We start from the raw sequence: 10444 nt of genomic DNA on the forward strand, positions 1-10444 counted from the left end.
AGACAGATTCTCATTTATTGTCCATCTGAACGGTTTACAACCCGGGAAACGTCACCGTAGTAACGTCATCAGCACCTAATTCCATCTTTCTCATAGTAGCTGGAGGCAACTATTGTGTCTTGTGCTCGTCCAAAATCACATTTGATCACACAGCTTATTTGCTATTTGCTTTTAATTCCAATATTCTTTGGAGTTATACTGTAATAATACAGATTACATTGTTATGAAAACTAAAAGTATATTTACGTCCTTTATGGAGAAGATTAAGATTCATAGAAGGGTTAGAATGTGTGACATCACACATTCTCTAATGACACTGATATAGAAGGTTTAGTGTGCTGTCACAAGCGTGTGACATAACACGTCCTTTCATGACGTTCTGTGGCTTTGAACACAGACCCTGTACCTTACCGAGAGACACAACCTTTCACTTGAACCCTGTCCTCCATTAAGAGACACGTCTTTGTTGGAACAGAGCTCAAAACTCAAAACACTTTTCTAAACTGCAATACAGCAGTAATAGTACAAAATACTCCAGTACCGCAAGAAATATCGTTAAAATGTATTCAAAAGTATTTTCCGTGGCTATCATGGCGACCAGCGCCTGGCTTGAGGACCTGAGAAAAGCCCTTCTGGAGGTCCAAAACCAAAACGAGGAGCTGGTCTCAGTGAATGCTGGCCTGGTGGAGGAAAAGGTGGAAAATCCTCGAGGCTCTACAGTCAGAAAGATCCATGAGGAAAAACCTAAAGTAGGACCAGAAACTCAAGGATGAAGAGATCCGCCTTCTTAAGGAAAGGTTGGTCCAAGACAAAAACCTCACAGAGTCAGTCAGACGCCACTGGAGCTCAGAGTTCAACGGGTTCAATGGATCCATTAAAGAGGAGGACAATAGCAGGGGACAGGCCTGGCAGGACGAGGTCAACTGTGGACGATGAGAATGATAGCCTTAGTACTGCGTTTATCTCTCTATTAGATTCTATTGGCTTCTCTCAAAGTGTTCATAAACCGACTCACCGTTTAACCTCAACTTTGATCTTGTTCTGGTGTATGGTGTTGAAATTGAACATTTGATAGTGTTCCCACAGAATCCCTTTTTATCTTACCACTGTTTGATAACTTTTGAGTTTATACTGCTGAACTACACGCCAGTAGGTAAAAACTTCTATACAAGATGTCTATCTGATAGTGCTGTAGCAAAATTGAAAGATGCGATTCCATTAGCATTTAATTCATTCCCAAGTCACAAAGTAACGGAGGACTCCTATGCTAATTTCGGTCCCTCCCATATCGATCATTTTGTTGATAGTGCAGCAGGCTCGCTGCGAATGCCCCTCTAAAAAAGAAGATGATGAAACCAAGAAGGTTTGCTCCATGGTATAACACTGAAACTAGCAATTTAAAGCAAATATCGCGGAAACTTGAGAAGAGTTGGCGTTCCACCAAACTGGAAGATTCTCGTATAATTTGGCAGGTTTGTCTTAAAACGTATAGGAAGGCCCTCCGTAATGCCAGAGCAGCGTACTACTCGTCATTAATAGAGGAAAATAGGAACAACCCCAGGTACCTTTTCAGCACTGTAGCCAGGCTGATGCAAGGTCACAGCTCTACTGAGCCAAGCATTCCCATAGCTTTAAGCAGTTACGACTTTATGAGATTCTTCAATGATAAAATTATAACAATTAGAAGGAAAATTCACCAAGACCTGCCTTTAACTGGCACTGACTTATCTCTAAAGTCAGGAACCTTAGAAACAGCTGTAAAACCAGACACATGTTTAGACTGCTTTGCTTCACTTGATCTTTATCAATTTAATTATTTCTTCATCTAAACCATCACCCTGCCTATTAGACCCTACCCAACTTTAACAAGTTTTACCCTTAGTCAACAGTTCTCTACTAGCTATAACCAATCTGTCTTTACTTACAGGCTATGTACCACAGCACTTTAAAGTATCTGTAATTAAACCTTTTTCTGAAAAAGCCCAACCTTGATCCAGATGTTTTAGACAACTATAGACCTATATCCAACCTTCCATTTCTCTCTAAGATTCTTGAGAAAGCAGTCCCCAAACAGCTGTGTGACTTTCTGCATAGCAACAGCTTATTTGAGGATTTTGAGTCAGGATTTAGAGTTCAGTTGTCTAATTGCCTCAGACAAAGGAGTATATGTTTGCGTTAACTATTAACTAGTTGTGATTACATATTAGTACTTTCGAGGCGTGGATAGAGAAAGAGCACGGAGACAGCTTCGACGGTAACTTGGTCCATTACTTTAATCACACTTCCTTCAGTGCCGAACAACTCAAAACTCAACATACATGCCTCAGTATCAACTCATATCCCTCCGCCAACCTGACAACTGAATTACACGCAGGGTAGGCCTACAACACCCCAAATAGCTCCCTGGTTAAATCAATACACAGAATACACTGTGACGCTACAACTGATGGAAATATATTTGTTAACTAAATATTCACAAAATAAATCTCATCTTACATTAGATTATTAGTGCTGTTTTTTTTCACCGATGTAATATTGCAAAAATCAATTTCCATAGTGAAGTAGTAATTACATTACATTCAGGAATTCAGGAATATCCTGTCTAAAAATGATGCAGAAAAACTAGTCCATGCATTTGTTACTTCTAAACTGGATTTTACAGGAAGCCAATGCAGAGAAGCCAAACCAGGAGAGATGTGATCTCTTTTCCTGGTTCCTATCAGAACACGTGCTGCAGCATTCTGGATCAGCTGAAGAATCTTTATGGACTCTTTTAAGCAACCTGATAATAAAGAAAATAATTAGCAGCTGGTAGACAGATCTCCCCATCGGGAAATAAAACCCCAGTCTTCCGTGTGAGAGGCGGAGGCGACCATCCAAAGTTTCAGTAGTATTGTGATTTTTGTGTTGGAACAAGTTGCACTGTTTGAAATAAGCTTTTGAGATACAAGAACGTCTTCACTTGGGACAGCAATTGACTCCCAACCCGATGGGAGAAATCCTGAGCTTTGAGATTTGGAGGGGCTGACTTTGATTACGAATGCTTGACACTGGACTTCAATCTGCCCCAGTGGGTGCTGTAGATCACTGTTGGATGAAGCCCACAGAACAACATAATCTGGAAAGAGCAGAAGAGGAATTATAAGGTGCCCAGACTTGACACTCTCCCACCTTCTGCTGCGCCTTGTGAGGTGCTGTTCATGTCCAGTAGATATGCTTTTTCCATCGCTTGACGATATTCCCATTTAGGGTCAGGAGTTCTCCTCCCATGCTGAACACAGCCTGAGCCAAGGCACGCTTTCCCCCTCATGATTCACCCCAGTGGAAGCTGTAGATCAATGCCTGATGAAGCCAAATGAACCACATAGTCTGCAAAGAGCATAAATGGAATTCCAAGGTGGCTAGACTTGACACTCTCCCAACTCCTGCGGCACCTTGTGACGTTTTGTTCACGTCCAGGAGTTGTGCTCTTTCAATCGCTTGAAAACATTCCCATTTAGGATCAGGAGTTCTCCTTCCATGCTGAACACAGCTTGAGCCAAGGCCCACTTTCCCGAGTAGTCCCACGCGTTCGCCGGGACTTCCTCGAGGCCTTGCATTGGTTAGCTGGTAGAAAAATCTCCCCGTCGGGGAATCGAACCCCGATCTTCCGCGTGACAGGCGGAGATACTGTCCATTATACTAACGAGGAATGCCCAAGCTTAATATTTGGCACATCAACAAATAGGTGGCGCTATTCCAACATTCAGACCACAGTCAATGCATGTAGAAATATTTAGGTTTACTACATATTTGCTATCATTCAAATCCATGACAAAGCATCTGTGACTGAATCTAGTTTAAAATCTCTATTTTGTAGCTTTTTGAACATTTGCAGTAAAATAAAAATGGTGCATTTTCCCACAAATATGCAAAATAAATGCTTTTAGTCAGTTTCCGTAGTGTAGTGGTTATCACGTTCGCCTAACACGCGAAAGGTCCCCTGTTCGAAACAGGGCGGAAACACATTTCTTTGTTTGTATTGACTTCGCACAATCAAACTCTGCGAAGTTAAACTCTCCATGACATTCACGGAAAAATCTCCCTGACGTGAAATCGTGGCCAGGCCTGCCGAAGTTTCCCCAGTGCAGTAGTCATCACATTCAGAGATTCAGGAGTATCCTGTCGAAAATTGATGCAGAAAAACTAGTCCACGCATTTGTTACTTCTAAGCTGGATTACTCCAGTTCTTTATTATCAGGTTGCTTAAAAGAGTCCATAAAGATTCTTCAGCTGATCCAGAATGCTGCAGCACGTGTTCTGATAGGAACCAGAAAAAGAGATCACATCTCTCCTGGTTTGGCTTCTCTGCATTGGCTTCCTGTAAAATCCAGAATAGAATTTAAAATCCTTCTTCTCACCTACAAAGCTCTTCATGTTCAAGCACCATCTTATCTTAAAGAGCTCATTGTACCTTATTACCCCACCAGAGCACTGCTCTCCCAGAATGCAGGGTTCCTTGTGGTTCCTTGTGGTTCCTAAAGTCTCCAAAAGTAGAATGGGAGCCAGAGTGTTCAGCTATCAAGCTCCTCACCAGGTTCCCGTTTGGGTTCAGGAGGCAGACACCATCTCCACATTTAAGAGTAGGCTTGAGACTTTCCTCTTTGATGAAGCTTATAGGTAGTTCTGGCTCAGTTTTTCCTTGCCTCTTTCGCCTAGTGCTTGCTCTTGGTGGGAATTTTCCGGTTTCTGTAAATAACATCACAGAAGATGGTCTGGACCTGCTCTTTTATGAAAAGCGCAATGAGATAAGTGTTGTTGTGATTTGGCGCTATATAAATTAAATTGAATTGAATTAAATTACCTGAACCTCAACTTCCTAGCCTCATAGTTGATGTTTTACATTCTTGGATCCGTCTTAGGTTCCTGCTGTCTGCCTATGTTCCTGGATCCTGAAGTAGGTGATCATATCGTCACTGAAAACATATCTTTGATAGCAGGATCATTCTCAATCCTTTTGTAAAACCTTTGTCTTTCTTGGAGTATATCCACTATAATACATTCTTAAAAAATGTCATATCTTTTGCTATGGTTGGGCCTCGTATCCAAACTACTCTGACAGATGATACTAGTGTCGATTTAGCCTTGGGAAATAATTAGCAGCTGGTAGACAGATCTCCCCATCGGGAAATAAAACCCCAGTCTTCCGTGTGAGAGGCGGAGGCGACCATACAAAGTTTCAGTAGTATTGTGGTTTTTGTGTTGGAACAAGTTGCACTGTTTGAAATAAGCTTTTGAGATACAAGAACGTCTTCACTTGGGACAGCAATTGACTCCCAACCCGATGGGAGAAATCCTGAGCTTTGAGATTTGGAGGGGCTGACTTTGATTACGAATGCTTGACACTGGACTTCAATCTGCCCCAGTGGGTGCTGTAGATCACTGTTTGATGAAGCCCACAGAACAACATAATCTGGAAAGAGCAGAAGAGGAATTATAAGGTGCCCAGACTTGACACTCTCCCACCTTCTGCTGCGCCTTGTGAGGTGCTGTTCATGTCCAGTAGATATGCTTTTTCCATCGCTTGACGATATTCCCATTTAGGGTCAGGAGTTCTCCTCCCATGCTGAACACAGCCTGAGCCAAGGCACGCTTTCCCCCTCATGATTCACCCCAGTGGAAGCTGTAGATCAATGCCTGATAAAGCCAAATGAACCACATAGTCTGCAAAGAGCATAAATGGAATTCCAAGGTGGCTAGACTTGACACTCTCCCAACTCCTGCGGCACCTTGTGACGTTTTGTTCACGTCCAGGAGTTGTGCTCTTTCAATCGCTTGAAAACATTCCCATTTAGGATCAGGAGTTCTCCTTCCATGCTGAGCACAGCTTGAGCCAAGGCCCACTTTCCCGAGTAGTCCCACGCGTTCGCCGGGACTTCCTCGAGGCCTTGCATTTGTTAGCTGGTAGAAAAATCTCCCCGTCGGGGAATCGAACCCTGATCTTCATCGTGACAGGCGGAGATACTGTCCATTATACTAACGAGGAATGCCCAAGCTTAATATTTGGCACATCAACAAATAGGTGGCGCTATTCCAACATTCAGACCACAGTCAATGCATGTAGAAATATTTAGGTTTACTACATATTTGCTATCATTCAAATCCATGACAAAGCATCTGTGACTGAATCTAGTTTAAAATCTCTATTTTGTAGCTTTTTGAACATTTGCAGTAAAATAAAAATGGTGCATTTTCCCACAAATATGCAAAATAAATGCTTTTCGTCAGTTTCCGTGGTGTAGTGGTTATCACGTTCGCCTAACACGCGAAAGGTCCCCTGTTCGAAACAGGGCGGAAACACATTTCTTTGTTTGTATTGACTTCGCACAATCAAACTCTGCAAAGTTAAACTCTCCATGACATTCACGGAAAAATCTCCCTGACGTGAAATCGTGGCCAGGCCTGCCGAAGTTTCCCCAGTGCAGTAGTCATCACATTCAGAGATTCAGGAGTATCCTGTCGAAAATTGATGCAGAAAAACTAGTCCACGCATTTGTTACTTCTAAGCTGGATTACTCCAGTTCTTTATTGTCAGGTTGCTTAAAAGAGTCCATAAAGATTCTTCAGCTGATCCAGAATGCTGCAGCACGTGTTCTGATAGGAACCAGGAAAAGAGATCACATCTCTCCTGGTTTGGCTTCTCTGCATTAACTTCCTGTAAAATCCAGAATAGAATTTAAAATCCTTCTTCTCACCTACAAAGAAATTTGATTTGTTAGGCATTCATTAAAAAGAAAGTTGATGTGTATATGCATTTATTAAAAAGAAGTTGATGTCATAATGAATAGTGATGATGACATAATGAATGGTGATGATGAATCAAATAGAAAGTTGATATGTATATGCATTAATATAAAAGAAAGTTGATGTGTATGTGCAATAATCAAAAAGAAAGTTGATGTGTATATTAGGGGTGATCCGAGTATCCGGCTGAAACGAGTATCCGGTACGGATAAAGCACTTTTGCCGAGTACAAGTATTATCCGAGCAATATGAGTCAATATCCGTGCTCGGATTGAATAAAACTCCTCAACTGGCCGCGCAGCGTTCTGTGATAATCACACTGATCATAAAAAATTTTAAAGTTAAAAAAAGAAAGTTATATTGAGTCTGAAAACTCTTGTTTATTACATTTTACTTCATAATTGCAACCGCATGTGTTGTATTCATTGTTGCAAAACGTTCTGTATATAGTTTGTTTGTTACCATGACAACACCATTGATCTGAAGCTTGATGCTGTCATGTAAATAGTTTTCAAATCAGCAATAAATATAACAATTTCTGATCAACTCATATCAATTGCATGCTTAAAATAACATGCCGGTTAATAAATGCATATAGACATCAACTTTCTTTTTATTATATCATCACAATTCATTATGACATCAACTTTCTTTTATATTAATGCATATACACATCAACTTTCTTTTATATTAATGCATATACACATCAACTTTCTTTTTGATTTATCATCACCATTCATTATGACATCAACTTTCTTTTTAATAAATGCATATACACATCAACTTTCTTTTAGATTTATGCATAAACACATCAACTTTTTTTTTAAATAATTGCATATATACATTTTGATTGAAAGACAAGAACTCATCAATAGAATTTGAAATAAGTTCGCAAAATTCTTTGTCTGCCAATTGAAGAGAGTTAAATCTCCAAAGAGGTGGGCTACGTTTATAGGTAGAAAGTTGCATATCTTATAATAAAGGTGAATGGTCAGATATTACAATACCTAAATAGTCAGAGGAAATTACACCTGCATTAAGCGTACTGTCAATAAAAAAGTAATCAATCCTAGAATATGAATGATGCACCTGGGAAAAGAAAGAGAATTTTTTAATGGTGGGGTTACGAGATCTCCATGGATCAACAAGACCATTCCGTTTCATAAAATCAGAGAATGTTATAGACATAGCAGATTGAGTCAGATTTCGAGGATTAGAACGATCCAAGATTGGGTCAAAAACACAAATTAGATCCCCACTGAAGATCAGCAGGTGTGTATTCAAGAAGGGAATGTTACTCAGCAATCTGTAAGCATATTCAACATCATCGAAGTTTGGGGCATTTACATTTACAAACAAAACCCTCTTTTGTGAAAAAGTACCAGCAACCATGAGGTATCTGCCATTCCTATCAGCAATAACATCAGTGGATGAGAACTGAACTTTTCTGCTAACTAAAATGGCGACTCCTCTAGCTTTTGAATTAAAATTTGAGTGGAAAACTTGAGCCACCCAAGGGCAATGTAACCTACGGTGATCTTTGACGCGAAGGTGAGTCTCCTGCAAGAATACTATATCAGAGTTTAAACGTTTCAAGTGCGCAAAAACCTTAGATCGCTTAACAGGATTCCCCATACCTCTGATATTCCAACTGATAAATCTGAGAGGTGTGCCTGACCCAGCCATGCTGGGATCTATAATGCCATTAACCATTTAAATAAAAAAATAACATAAAAAAATGAAAATGGTCATAGAGAGCACCCACCCCCCAACATACCCCCAAACACAAATACACCCAAAGTCCCCATATAACCATAGAACAAAGGAGACAGCAGTGTTTCCCACAATAACCAAAAGTTGTCCACAATAGCGTTGAACAACCCGGAGACCATGCAGAATAGACAAAGGTAAGAGAGAAAAAAAACTCCCGCCGATCTCAACACTGTTTAACAGTATGCACATGAATATAGTAAAGCACGTAAAAATGCAAAATGACAAATAATAGTAGGCCCTCAGTCCTGTACTATCAGATGGAGAAAGCATAAAATGAGGTAGTGCTGATCATATCTGAAGTACAAAATACAAAATATATATATTATGTTAATCACATACAGTAAGATTGAAGGAAAAAAAAATACCTGCTATAAACAAACAGTGACACTAACCTAGTTAGTGTAGCAAGCCAGAAAACCTGAAAATATACTGAAAACAAATACTGAACATGTAGATAAATAAGGCTGGTGAGTCCACAAACTAAGGAATAATAGAACAAAACTCTGAAAAGCTACTAGAGCTCACCCAGAAATTAAACTTTTGACATAGTCGCTGGCTTCATCCGCAGAAACAAAGTCCTTCTCCACACCGTTGTATGTAATGCGAAGTTGCGCTGGATGAATCCGACCATATCGAGCACCGACAATGCCACGAAGTTGGCGTCTGACCTCGTTGAAAGCAGCCCGAGCCCGAGCTATCTTGGCAGTGTGATCCGGGAAGAGTGAGACGGTCAAGTCTCTGACTTTCATCTGTCGGAGCTCTCTAGCGCGGCGCAGAACGTCAACACAGTCACTGTAACGATGAAATCTGCACACAATGGCTCATGGACGATCACCAGGCTTGGGTTTGGGTTGGAGGGTCCGGTGGGACCTGTCCAAAAGCGGCTCCTTTTCCAGACCCAACGCTTCCTTCAGTAAGGCGGCTACACATAACTGCACATATACATACAATTTCTTTTTGATTAATGCATATACACATTCATTATGTCATCATCACTATTCATTATGACATCAACTTTTTTTATAGATTAATGCATATACACATCAACTTTCTTTTAGATTTATGCATATACACATCAACTTTCTTTTTAATAAATGCATATACACATCAAATTTCTTATTGATTAATGCATAATCACATTCATTATGTCATCATCACTATTCAATATGACATCAACTTTTTTTATAGATTAATGCATGTACACATTAACTTTCTTTTTATTATTTCATCACCATTCATTATGTCATCATCACAATTCATTAAGACATCAACTTTCTTTGATATTAATGCATATACACCTCAACATTCTTTGATATTAATGCATGTACAAATCAACTTTCTATTCATTGTATCATCACCATTAATTATGATATCATCACTATTCATCCCTTCTCTCCAAAGCCAAGATTATATCTGGTCATGTTCATCGCTCAAGCAAAGCCAGCAACAGATTACATGAGCTCCAAACACAGTAGAACCTCCCCCAGCACACGCTCATAACAGATGAAAAAACAAGGTGGAACAATACTTTCTACATGCTCCAGCGGCTGGTGGAGCAGCGCAGGGCTTGGCATTCTAACATGGGTAAAGATTCTACAATCATCTATCCAAATGAGTGGGGGTTAGCATCAGACATGCTCACTGTTCTTAGTCCTTTTGAGGAGGTCACACGGGGGCCCTCAAAACCCAGCGCCTCCATCTCTGAGGTCATCCCCCTCCTGGATGGCCCTGCGCCATCATCAGGTCACTGCATGCTGGTGAGGAATCTGAGGATGAATCAGATCAGTTCCTGGCTGGTGATGATGATCAGGATGCCACAGTGGGGCTGGGCCAAGATGTTGCGGCTGAGTCCAGGGAAAGGTTAGGCACAGCAGCAGGGAAACTGGCA

General features: G+C 40.6%; 1 long non-coding RNA gene and 3 other non-coding genes across 4 annotated transcripts in view; 2 read left to right on the forward strand and 2 right to left on the reverse strand.

Annotated features, from left to right (window-relative positions):
- Nucleotides 1-8248, reverse strand: part of LOC116681278 (uncharacterized) — an 18882-nt gene extending 10634 nt beyond the window's left edge. Inside the window, exons 1-2 of the long non-coding RNA XR_004329991.1 lie at nt 8239-8248; nt 4850-4854 (exon numbers count right to left, since the gene is read on the reverse strand). This is a non-coding gene — a long non-coding RNA (uncharacterized LOC116681278). The remainder of the gene's footprint in view (nt 1-4849; nt 4855-8238) is intronic.
- Nucleotides 3620-3691, reverse strand: trnad-guc (transfer RNA aspartic acid (anticodon GUC)). Its single transcript has one exon. It is a non-coding gene; the product is annotated as a tRNA-Asp (tRNA).
- trnav-aac (transfer RNA valine (anticodon AAC)) lies at nt 3933-4005 on the forward strand. Its single transcript has one exon. It is a non-coding gene; the product is annotated as a tRNA-Val (tRNA).
- On the forward strand, nt 6267-6339 carry trnav-aac (transfer RNA valine (anticodon AAC)). The gene has a single exon. It is a non-coding gene; the product is annotated as a tRNA-Val (tRNA).
- Nucleotides 8249-10444: the final 2196 nt, after the last annotated feature.

Source organism: Etheostoma spectabile, unplaced genomic scaffold, assembly GCF_008692095.1.
Source record: "Etheostoma spectabile isolate EspeVRDwgs_2016 unplaced genomic scaffold, UIUC_Espe_1.0 scaffold00018600, whole genome shotgun sequence".
NCBI lineage: Eukaryota > Metazoa > Chordata > Actinopteri > Perciformes > Percidae > Etheostoma > Etheostoma spectabile.